Consider the following 14060-nt stretch of genomic DNA (forward strand, 5'->3'; position numbering starts at 1 on the left):
TTCTCAGAATTATACAATTTGTGTGGTGATAAGAATGGGAAGGGAGATGGCATCTCTGGAAATGAACAGCAAAATAGAAATTTTTTTATACGATTCAGAGAAATGCAAACTTAAGGAGCAGCTTATTGTAGCATTCAGCAAAACTTTTAGTTGCCATTACATTTGTTGTAAAGAGTCCAATAGATTTAAAGATATGGCATTTGAGTATGTGTCTTCCATGATTATAATCAGTATGTAGTAGAATGTAACTCTCATTTTAGAAGTTAATACTATTAGGAACAATTAATGACAGTATCTACATTCCAGAAGTTTAAATTAAAACATAAAAAATATACTAACCATATCTGCATGTCACTAACATAATTTATAATATTAAGTCTAAAGTATTGACCCTGGACTTCCTTTAATATTCCTTGTATCTATTTTATTTAAAAATATTTATTTTTTATGATCTTTAGCAACATTACATTTTCATATATTGAGGCATGAAATTTTTATATTTTTCTAATATTCAATCAAATGTATCATAGTATCAATATGGGTTTTCAGTGTAAGTGTTAAATTCAAATAAACTTTATGCAGAATTGCAATATGTATGAAATATTTATAGTGAATTATGTTAAGATCATTCTTGCATTATGTGAGTTTTATTTATTCTTTATCACATATCTCTTGTTTGTCCCTTCTGTTACAAACTTCCAAGCTGTTTTTAGCATTCGAAACATTAAGAAACACATTTGCAATATAATTACAGATTTTCTAATACATATTTATACAATCATTTATAAAACAGCTTATAAAAACACATACACTTTTCTTTTTCATACCCATGCCTTTCACTTGATTCAGAGCAAAGATTATGCCTTTTAAAAATGTACACACTCAATGTGTAGCCCGTAGTGGGAATTTTTTTTTTTTTTTTTTTTTTTTTTTTTTGAGACGGAGTCTCGCTCTGTCGCCCAGGCTGGAGCGCAGTGACCGGATCTCAGCTCACTGCAAGCTCCGCCTCCCGGGTTCAAGCCATTCTCCTGCCTCAGCCTCCGGAGTAGCTGGGACTACAGGCGCCCGCCACCTCGCCCGGGTAGTTTTTTTGTATTTTTTTTTTTAGTAGAGACGGGGTTTCACCGTGTTAGCCAGGATGGTCTCGATCTCCTGACCTCGTGATCCGCCCGTCTCGGCCTCCCAAAGTGCTAGGATTACAGGCTTTAGCCACCGCGCCCGGCCGTCAGTGATGTTTATGAATGAATAAGCATTTCCGCAACCTCATTAACAAAAAATGCAAGCAGAGTTTTTGCCTTTTGGAATTGTAAAATGCTATCAAATATAATTTTGGGTGAATATATTAAAACAATATGGGTATTCCACAAAGTTATTTATCATATTTTGAATAAAAATAAAGATTTTGATCAGTTTTTAGAGGAGAAAAATTAATGGTGATACACATGACTCTTTTCTAATAAATGTCAAAACTACAAAGCATTTGCTAGAAAGCAGAAGTCCCTAGATGAGCAAATACACGATGTATTGAATGCACCTTTTATAAGGATTCTTTCAAAGATGTGGGTTACTGACACTTTGAGAGTTGATGGGGTTAGATATTGTGTCTTACTGAGAGAAATCTTTTCTACTCTATTTTAAATCACATTGGAATTTTAAAAAAAGAAAAAATCAAAGTGAATTTTCCTCTTAGACTGGGCTAGTTATCTCAACTTTGGATAAGAAAAAAAAAATTCCATTATTAGCAGGATCAGTAAATAGAAGTACTAAATATAATAACTGAGCACTTTATATCCTCCTTATATTATTATTCCCAGACAAATAGATGCCAACAAACAAGCAAATGGAATTAACTAATGAATTAGTTCATTATCACACTGGTATGAAGAAATATCAGAAACTGGATAATTTATACAGAAATGAGGTTTAATTGACTCACTTCTGCATGGCTGGGGAGGCCTTAGGAAACTTTTACAATCGTGGCAGAAGGCATCTTTTCATAGGGCGGGAGCAGACAGAATGCGTGCTGAACAAAGGGCAATAGTCCTTTATAAAACCATCAGATCTCATGAGAACTCACTATCACAACAACGGCATGGGGGTAACTGCCCCCATGATTCAGTTACCTCCCACTGGGTCCTACCTATAACATGTGGGGATTATGGTAACTACAATTCAAGATGAGATTTGGATTTGCGTGGGGACACAACCAAACCATATCATTCTACCCTTAGCCCCTCCCACATCTCGTGTCTTCATATTTCAAAACACAATCCTGTCTTTTCAATATTTCCCCAAAGTCTTAGCTTATTCCAGCATTAACCTGAAAGTCCAAGTCCAAAGTCTCCTATGAGACAAGGCAAGTCGCTTCTGCCTATGAACCTGTAAAATCAAAAGCAAGTGAATTACTTTCTAGATACAATAGAGGTACAGGCTTAGGGTATGTGTTTCCATTCCAAATGGGAGAAATTGGCCAAAAGAAAGGAGCTGCAGGCCCCATGCAAGTCAGAAATCCAATAAGGAAGTAATTAAACCTAAAAGTTCCAAAATGATTTCTTTTGACTCCATGTCTTGCATTCATGTTATGGTGATGCAAGAGGTAGGCTCCCATGACTTTGAGCAGCTCTGCCCCTATGGCTCTGCAAGGTACAGCCCACCATCCTGTCTGCTTTCACAGGCTGGCATTGAGTGTCTGCATGTTTTCCAGTTGCATGGTGCAAGTTGTCAGTGGATCTACCATTCTGGGGTCTGGAGGACAATGGTCCTCTTCTCATAGCTCCACTAGGCAGTGCCCCAGTGGGGACTCTGTGTGGTGGCTTCAACCACACATTTCCCTTCTGCAGTGCCCTGGCAGTGGTTTTCCATGAGGGTTCTGCTTATGCAGCACACCTCTGCCTGGACATCCATGCATTTTCATACATTCTTTGAAATCTAGGTGGAGGTTGCTAACCTCAGTTCTTGTCTTCTGCACATCCACGGGACCAACACCACATGGAAGTTGCCAAGGCTTAGGGCTTGTACCCTCTAAAGCAATGACCTGAGCTGTCCTTTGGCCTCCTTTATCCACAGCTGGAATGAAGGGCTGGGGTGCTGGGCACCATGTCCCAAGGATGCATAGAGCATGGGGGCCTGGCTCTGGCCCAGAAAACCATTTTCCCTCCTAAGTCTCCAGGCCTGTGATGGGAGGGGTTGCTGTGAAGACCTCTGATATGCCCTGGAAACATTTTCTCCATTGTCTTGGCAATTAACTTTTGGCTCTTCTTTACTTATGCAAATTTATGCAGAGGCTAGAATTTCTCCCCAGAAAATGGATTTTTATTTTCTATTGCATCATCAGGCTGCAAATTTTCCAAAATTGTATGCTTTGCCTCCTCTTGAACACTTTGCCACTTAGAAATTTTTTCTGCCAGATACCCTAAATCATCTCTCAAGTTCACAGCTCCACCGATCTCTAGGGCAGGCGCGAACCATTGCCAGTCTCTTTGCATAGCAACAGTGTGACCTTTACTCAAGTTCCCAATAAGTTCCAAAATGCCATCTGAGACCACCTCAGCCTGGACTTCATTGTCAATATCACTACGAGCATTCTGGTCTAAGCCATTCAACAAATCTCTTGCAAGTTCCAAGCTTACCCACATCTTTCCGTCTTCTGAGCCCTTCAAGTCTTTAGGAAATTCCAAACTTTCCCACATTTTCTTGTCTTCTTCTGAGCCCCCCAGACTGTTCCAAGCTCTGCCTGTTATCCAGTTCCAAAATCATTTCCACATTTTCAGGTCTCTTTATAGCAGCACCCAACTCGCTGTGGTATCAATTTACTGTATTAGGTTGTTCTTTCACTGATATAAGGACATATCTGAGACTGTTTAATTTACGAAAAAAAGAGGTTAAATTGACTCACAGTTTTGCACGGTTTGGGAGGCCTCAGGAAACTTACCATCATGGTGGGAGGCATCTCTTCACAGGGTGTCAGGAGAGAGAATAAGTGTCAAGCAAAGAGGAAAAAACCGCTTATAAAACCATAAGATCTTGTGATAATTCACTATCATGAGACCAGCATGGGGATAACTGCCCCCACGATTCAATTGCCTTCCACCAGGTCCCTCTCATGACATGTGGGATTAGGGGAACTGCAATTCAAGATTTGATTTCGGTAGGGACTCATCCAAACCATATTGGCCAACAAATAAACATATTATTCTGAACATCAGTCTGTGTATTAAGAAAGTGTAGCATTCATTTATTTATAAAATAAATATTTAGTCTTTCTCTAATTTTCATCAGGCAGTACGCTAGGTACTGAAAATGATAAAATAGTGGTATACAGTGCTAGTGAGATGGTTAATACATATGATAGAATCCCTGAAATGCATGCAAAATGGATACTTGAACAATACTACTAATGATAATAATAAGGTACCTTGAGATTTTAATAAAGAAACAAAAGAGATATTTACTTAGCCAAAGGTGTCAGAAATAGCCCCGTAAAAGCTGATAGTTCACGTCTTAAAAGCGGTCATACTAAGATTATTTGCTTTTCAACTTGTTTCCTATTTCATCAACCCAATTACATTTGAAAAATAAAAATAATTATGTATTACAAAAAAACCTGGACTTTATACTTCATTTTTTTCTTCCTTTTATTACTTGAATACCAATTAAATCATTGATTACTATTTCAGCACCTTTTTATCTCTCCTTATACCATACTATTTGCTAACCTTCAATTTTACTTATGAAATTTTCACCAAATTCAGTATTTCCCAAACCATCTGTGGTAAATAATCACTAAACCCTGCCTTCCAAGTCATTATGTGAAAATAATTTTGTAAATTGCAGTGAAGTACTAGAAAAATAAAATTAAAAACAATGAAGACATACACAAATACATTCATTTTTATTAGATGCAAGAGACATAGAAACATTAAATATATGCAGCACAAATAAGAATAAGAAGAAATAAGTATAAAATTTTATTTTACATATTGAACACAGAAAGTATGCAAACAGTGATTAATACAGATAATCATTTTCATAACTGATACATTTTGCTTTCTATAGTAATAATTGAAAAAGTCAATGATTGTTTACATTAAACACCTCTATACACACACTGTATGGGCCCATTTGTCACCTAATACTCAAAATATTAATATGCATAGTTTTATCTAAATTGCATATCGTGTGACAACTATAACTCAAATGTGTATGAAATCTTGCTTGTTAACTTGTCTGTTAGGTCAATGACAGCACTAGTCCTAGAAAACAAACATATCTATCTAGAAATGATTTGTTTTAATAACTCACAAGTTAGACTGCTTATTTTCACAGAAATATATTGATAGATAATGGAAGTGATTTTATAGCAATATTGTGATATTCATTTTGAAATTTTATACAAAATGAAGCAAGTGTCACTGAATTTTCACAATTCATCTTTATCTTCTATTTAGTGTAAATAATTTTCTTATTTAATTATAATTGATTGAAGTGTCTATGTCAAAAACAAATACCAGATTTTATATGTTTTTGAGGTATAGTTGCTCAAAATATTACAAATTAAAACGTGATCCTACTGCTGGTGTCTAGTAAGACTATTTTGCCACAAGCACCTGTCAAATTACTATAGACATTTCCAGATGGTTACTTTCCATTTCTTTTCTTATGTTGGTGCAATAACAAATTGTTTGTGGACCAGCAATAATCCACAAACCACACTTTGAATAGCACTGACCTAGAAAAAAGCTTCAGCTTAGTTTTTTGCTTTCATTATTGTGCTGCTTTGAGTGATTATGAAATTGCAGCTAGAGTTTCATTTCATTCTCTAACTTCAAATCTTTTGAAGGCTATGTAGATAACAAAGTGGCATTCCTTGAACATAGAACACAGAAAATATACAGGACTTATGCTCTTTTAAAATAATTTAGACGGACAACAAACAAAACACATTTGATTATAATTTAGTGCCACTTTAACTCTTGACCAGGAAGAGAAGTAAACACCTTGGAAAGTATGTCAGTTTTTTTAACAAAGACATCCTAGAACTGTGCTGTTCATTCCTGGAGGTGGGGACAGGAACAATCTAAAAATGAAAAATCTTTGTGCCATGAGTGGTTATCAATTTTCCATTATTACAATATAAATATTTTGATCAGCCAGGTATACCACATTCCTCCCTTTCTTCTTGCTCAGTCTTCAGCCATGTCATCTCCATTTTCCATGTAAATTTTAATTAGAGAAAATGGAGTAGAACTTAAGGAGTCAGTGGTGGAACTCAATAAATGCAACAAAAATTTTGCTTCTTCAAATTCTCTAATAAATATAAGCCGGGCTCAAATCATTTACCATTATGTTTAATTACTCATTAGAACTACCAAATTTGTAAACTAAAAATTAAGGAAAATTGAACATCAGTCAAATATATACTTTCAAAAGTTGATAGCATTTTGCTTTAAGAGAAGAAAATATGGCCGGGCGCGGTGGCTCACGCCTGTAATCCCAGCACTTTGGGAGGCTGAGGCGGGCGGATCACGAGGTCAGGAGATCGAGACCATCCTGGCTAACACGGTGAAACCCCGTCTCTACTAAAAATGCAAAAAATTAGCCGGGCGAGGCGGCGGGCGCCTGTAGTCCCAGCTACTCGGGAGGCTGAGGCAGGAGAATGGGTAAACCCGGGAGGCGGAGCTTGCAGTGAGCCGAGATCGCGCCATTGCACTCCAGCCTGGGCGACTAAGCGAGACTCTGTCTCAAAAAAAAAAAAAAAAAAAAAAAGAGAAGAAAATATACCAGCCTTCCCACGTCATATTTGTGCTGGGTGTCTTTCATTTTTTCCATGAGATTTCTTCTCTAGCCTTCTATACACTCATTTTGTGCTCCTCAAAGCAGCCTTTAAGGACTGTGTAAATAAGCCGCCTTAGGGCCTTCTGGCTTCCTTGCTGTGTTTGGCCAATGAAAAGTATCTCCAGGAGAAGAGAAAGGAGAGTGAGAATTAGTTATTTATAACCCTGCCTTTTTATCTTCCATGTCACCATGGGCTGGCTGCATCACCTGATTGCTCCTGTCAAACAATCTTCTTTACAGAACTTTCTTTTTCTCAATGCTCCAATAATTGCTTCCTGTTCTTTCCCCTTCGGGTGTGTTAATAATGTCCTACTAAATTAATAGTACAGAGTAGTGGATTCTTTCTTGTGGTTCCCTATAATCTTCCCACAATGTGTATATAGTTAAATGTTTCATGAATTCCTCAATTCGATTATGCCATCTATGCCCTGCCATACCACTGACTGATACAATAATTACTATGAGATGTGACTTTGGGAAAAATAAAAATTCAAAATAGGGTTATATATTTGAGATTCATACAGTTTAAGATCACATAAATACATTCCTTATGAATCATTATAAAGCCACGATGATGCAAACAATGTGGGATTGGCCCAAGTACAGAAAAGCAGACCAACAAAAAAGATAATCAAGACACCGAACAACATACATACAGTCATCTGCTTTATGGCAAGGAGCCACTGAAATTCAGTAAGGAAAGAATGGCCTTTATAATAAATTCTTCTGGAAAAAAGTGATATCTTATAGAAGAAAATAAGACCTAACCCCTTCTCATTTCCTCATACAAACCATTAACAGGAATCACAGGCTTAAATGTAAAAGGTTAAAAATAAAGCTTCCATAAAAAGACATTGGAAAATATCATAATGAATTTATTTAGGAAAATATTTTAAATATGTAATAAAAAGCACCATATGTAAATTAAAAAATAAGTTTGGCATTGGTAGAACATAGTTGGAATGCATAAATCAGGAGAAAATAAATTGGCTTATATGTTTATAAAGGTCTCCTACAAATTAAAACCCAAGTACCTGACTGTGGTGGTCAGTTTTATGTGTTAACATGGCTAGGACACAGTACCCAATTCTTTTTTTCTTTTTTTTTTTTAACAGAGTTTCGCTTTGTCACCCAGGCTTGGGTGCAGTGGCGCGATCTCTGCTCACTGCAAGCTCTGCCGCCTCCTGGGTTCATGCCATTCTCCTGCCTCAGCCTTCCGAGAAGCTGGGACTACTGTCGTCTGCCACCACGCCCGGCTACTTTTTTTGTATTTTTAGTAGAGACGGGGTTTCACCATGTTAGCAAGGATGGTCTTGATCTCCTGACCTCATGATCTGCCCACCTCGGCCTCCCAAAGTGCTGGGATTACAGGCGTGAGCCACCGCGCCTGGTCAGTACCCAATTACTTAATCAAACACTAATCTAGGTGTTTTGTAGAACTGTTAACTTCTACCATTAGTTGAAATAAAGTAGGTTACCCTCAATAATGTGAACAAGCTTCTTCTAATCAGTCTTTAAGAGTAGGACCTGTGACTCTAGGCATCATGGCAATGGGAGGCAGGACTAGGTTGCAGCTTCTACTCAGGTGGACAGAGCAGTGTGCGGAGGCTTGCAGGGTGAATTTTTAGCTCCAGAACAACTGCAGGAATAAATCAGGAAACCTGAGAAGACCTACAAATCCTCTGAAGAAAGCATATTGCTCCTGTAGGACCTGGGAGACACCCCAAATACTCTGGGAGGTGAGTAGCCTGGAACAAGTTCTCCTCCCTGCTTGCCCACTGTCTAGAAACAGACTTGATGCTGTTAGCAGGGGCACAATGGGACTGAGTCCAACCCTTCAGATTGCAGGGGAGCTGGGTGAGGCCTGTGACTGCCAGCTTTCCCCCACTCCCTGACAACTGGCATGACTTAGCAGAGGCAGTCATAATTCTCCTAGGTACATAACTCTATTGACCTGGGAATTTCATTATTAACTCCCACAGCAGCTACAGCAAAACCCACCCAAGAAGAGTCTGAGCTCAGACATGCCTAGTCCTGCCCCCACTTGATGGTCCTTCCCTACCCACTCTGGTAACTGAACAGAGAGGGCATATACTCTTGGGAGTTCTAGGGACCCACCCACTGCCGGTTAATATCCATGCTGCTACAGCTGATGCTCTCTGGAAAGTGTCACCTCCCAGTGGGAGGCCAACCAGCTCAAAAACAGAGCAAGAAACCAACAAAGCTCCAAATCATCACAGAGTCAATTTCATCCCGCTGCCACCTCCACTGGAACAGGTGCTGATATCCACAGCTGAGAGACCCTAAAAATCACCCCAAAATCACCCCCTAAAAACCACATTAGCTCACCAGCAATAGATCCAAACCAAGAAGAAATCCCTGATTTACCTGAAGAAGAATTCAGGAGGTTAGTTAGACAAGGAAAAAAGAATAAGAAAATACGAACAAAGCCTCCAAGAAGGCTGGGATTATGTTAAATGACCAAACTGAAGAATATTCGGTATTCCTGAGAAAGAAGAGAAATATAAAAGTTTGGAAAACATATTTGGGGGAATAATAGAGATAAACTTCCCTGACCTTGCTAGAGATCTAGACATCCAAATCCAAGATGCACAAAGAGCACCTGCAAAATATATTGCAAAAAAGATCATCACCTAGGCACACTGTTATCAGGTTATCTAAAGTTAAGACAAAGGAAAGAATCTTAAGAGTTGTTCGACAAAAATATCAGGTAATCTACAAAGGAAAATCATCAGATCAACAGCAGATTTCACAGCAGAAACTCTATAAGCTAGAAGAGATGGGTCTCTATCTTCAGCCTCCTCAAACTAAACTATTACCAAGCAAGAGTTTTATACCCAGTGAAACTAAGCATCCATCATATATGAAAGAAAGATACAGTATTTTTCAGACAAACAAATGCTGACAGAAAATGCCACTACCCAGCCACCACTACAAGAACTGCTAAAAGGAGCTCTAAATCTTGAAACAAATCCTAGAAACACATCAAAAGAGAACCTCATTAAAGAGTAAATCTCACAGGACTTATAAAACAAAAATACAATTTAAAAACAAAAACAAAAAACTGAAGCACACAGGCAACAAATAGCATGACGAATAAAATGGTACCTCATATCTCAGTACTAACATTGAACATAAATGGCCTAAATGCTCCACTTAAAAGATACAGAACTGCGTAATGAAGAAGAATTTACCAACCATTTGCTTCCTTCAAGAGACTCACCTAGCATGTGAGGACTCACATAAAATCAAATGGGTGGAAAACGACATTTCATACAAATGGACACTAAAAGCAAGAAGGAGTAGCTATTCATATATCAGAAAAAAACAAACTTTAAAGCAACAGCAGTTAAAAAAGACAAAGGGGGACATTATATAATGGTAACAGGCCTTGTCCAACAAGAAAATATCACAATCTTAAATATACTTGCACCTAACACTGGAGCTCCCCAATTTATAAAACAATTAAAATGGACTTAAGAAATGAGATAGCAGTACAAGAATAGTGAGGGACTTCAATACTCCACTCACAGTATTACATAGGTAATCAAGACAGAACGTCAACAAAGAAAAAATGGATTTAAACTATACCTTAGTACAAATGAACTTAACAGATATATACAGAATGTTCCATCTAACAACAGCAGTATACACATTCTATTGAACAGCGTGTGGAACTTTTTCCAAGATAGAACATATGATAGACCACAAAATGAGCCTCAAAACACTAAAAAATTGATATTATATCAAGCATTCTCTCAGATGACAGTGAGGTAAAACTGAAATTCAACCCCAAAAGGGACTTTCAAAACCATATAAATACATGGAAATTAAATAACCTGTTCCTGAATGATCACTGAATCAGAAACGAAATCAAGATGGAAATTAAAACATTTTTTGAACTGAACAACAATTGTGACACAACCATCAAAATCAAAGGCGGTGCTAACATGAAAGTTCATAGCCCTAAATGCCTACATCAAAAAGACTGAAAAAACACAAACTAACATTCTAAGCTAACATCTCAAGGAGCTAGGGAAACAAGAAAAAAGCAAACCCAAACCCAGCAGAGAAAGGAAATTACCAAGATCGGAGCAGAACCAAATAAAGTTGAAACAAACAAACAAAAATATAGAAGATACATGAAACAAAAAGCTGGTTCTTTGAAAAGATAAATAAAATTGATAGACTGTTAGCAAGATTAACCAAGAAAAGAAGAGAGAAAATCCAAATAACCTGAATAATAAATGAAATGGGAGATATTAAAACTGACACTATACACATACAAAAGATGATTCAAGGATACTATGAACACCTTCACACACATAGACTAAAAAACCTTAAAGAGATGGTTAATTTCCTGGAAAGATATAACCCTCCTAGCTTAAACCAGGAAGAATTTGATACCCTAAACAAATAGAGACCAAAAACAGAGAGATTGAAATGGTAATTAAAAAATTATCAACAAAAAGAAGCCCAGGACCACACAGATTCACAGCAGAATTCTACCGGACATTTAAAGAACAATTAGTACCAATCTATTGACTCTATTCCACAAGACAGCGAAAGAGGGAACCCTCTCTAATTTATTCTATGAAGCCAGCATCACACTAATACCAAAACCAGAAAAAGATAAAACAAAAAAGAACACTACAGATAGCTATCCCTTATGAACATAGATGCTAAAATTCTTAACAAAATACTAGGTAACTGAATCCAACAACATATCAAAAAGATAATCCACCATGATCAAGTGAGTTTCATATCAGGGATGTAGGGATGGTTTACCATACACAAGTCAATAAATGTGATATACCACATAAACTAGAAATAAAAACAAAAATTACATGATCATCTCAATAGATGCAGAAAAAGCATTCAGCAAAATCTAGCATGCCTTTATGATTAAAACTCTCAACAAAATTGGCATACAAGGGGTATACTTCGATGTAACAAAAGCCATCTAAGACAAACCCACAGCCAACATAATGTTGAATGAGGAAAAGTTGAAAGTATTACCTCTGAGAAATAGAAAAATACAAGGATGCCCACTCTCATCACTCCTCTTCTACATAGTACTGGAAGTCTAATAGCAATCAGACAAGAAAAAGAAATAAAAGGCATCCAAATCAGTAAAGAAAAAGTCAAACTGTCACTGTTTGCTGATGATATGATCATTTACCTAAAAAACCCTAAAGACTCCTCCAGAAAGCTCCTAGAATTGATGATAAAAGAATTCAGCAAAGTTCCTGGATACAAAGTTGAGGTACACAAATTAGTAGCTCTTCTATACACCAACAGCAACCAAATGGAGAATAAAATAAAGAACTCAATCCCTTTTACAATAGTTGCAAAAATAAAATAAAATAAAATAAAACAAAATACTATGGAATATACCAAACCAAGGAGGTGAAAGACCTCTACAAGAAAAACTACAAAACACTGCTGAAATAGATGACACACACACACACACACACACACACACACACACACACACAAATGGAAATACATCCCATGCTCATGGATGGGTAGAATCAATATTATGAAAATGACCATACTGCAAAAAGCAATCTACTAATTTAATGCAATTCCTAGCAAAATATCACTGTCATTCTTCACAGAATTAAAAAAAAAAAATCTAAACTTCATATGGAACCAGAAAACAGCCCACATAGCCAAAGAAAGATTAGGCAGAAAGAACAAATCTGGAGGCATCACTTTACTTGATTTCAAACTATATTATAAGGCCGTAGTCACCAAAACAGCATGGTACTGGTATAGAAATAGGCACATAGACCAAAGGAACAGAATAGAGAACCCAGCAATAAACCCAAATACTTATTGCCACCTGATTTTCGACAAAGCAAACAAAATCATAAAGTGGGGAAGGACACCCTTCTCAACAAGTGATCCTGGGATAATTGGCTAGCCACAAGTAGGAGGATGAAACTGGATTCTCATGTCTCACATTAAACAAAAATCAACTCAAGATGGATTAAGTACTTAAATCAAAGACCTGAAACTATAAAAAAAAATCTAGAAGATAACATCAGAAAACCTTTGTAGACATTGACTTAGACAAGAATTTCACAACCAAGAACCAAAAAGCAAATTCAATAAAAACAAAGATAAATAGATAGGATTTTATTAAACTAAAAAGCTTTTGCATGGGAAAAGGAACAGTCAGCAGAATAAAGAGACAACCCACAGAGTGGGAGAATATCTTCACAATCTACACAACTGACAGAAGACTAATATCCACAATCTACGATTAACTCAAACAAATAGACAAGAAAAAGCAAACAAACAATCCCATCAAAAAGAGTGCTAAGAGCATGAATAGACAATTCTCCAAAGAAGATGTACTAATGACCAACAAACATATTAAAAAATGCTCAACATCACTAATGATCAGAGAAATGCAAACCAAAACCACAATGCAATACCACCTTACTACTGCAAGAATGGCTATAACCAAAATTTTTTTTTAAAAAAATAGCAGACGTTGACATGGATGCAGTGATCAGGAAGCATTTCAACACTGTTGGTGGGAATGTAAGCTAGTACAACCGCTATGAAACAGTGTGGAGATTAAAGAACAAAAAGTAGAACTACCATTTGATCCAGCAATCCCACTACTGAGTATCTACCCAGAGGAATATAAGTCATTATTCAGAAAAGATATTTAGACATGCATGTTTACAGCAGCATAATTCACAATTACAAAACCGTAGAACCAACCTAAATGCCCATCAATCAACGAGTTGTTAAAGTAACTGTGGGATGTATGTGTATATATATACATGTTGTTAATATGTGTGTCTGTTAATATGTATATATGTATATATATACAAACATACACACGTATAAAGAGCATTCACAGCAACCTGGATGAGATTGGAGACTATTATTCTAAGTAAAGTAACTCAGGAATAGAAAACCAAACATCATATATTCTCACTGATATGTGACAGCTAAGCTACGAGGACGCAAGGCGTAAGAATTATAGAATGGACTTTGGGGACTTGTGAGATAGGGTGTGAGGTAAATGAGAGATAAAAGACTACAAATAGGGTGTAGTGTATACTTCTTGGGTGATGGGTGCACCAAAATCTCACAAATCATCACTAAAAATCTCATGCAACCAAATACTACCTGTACTGCAATAAACTATAAAAAATAAATAAACTGTGATTCTAAGTGAA

This window comes from Macaca nemestrina, chromosome 1, assembly GCF_043159975.1.
Source record: "Macaca nemestrina isolate mMacNem1 chromosome 1, mMacNem.hap1, whole genome shotgun sequence".
Lineage (NCBI taxonomy): Eukaryota > Metazoa > Chordata > Mammalia > Primates > Cercopithecidae > Macaca > Macaca nemestrina.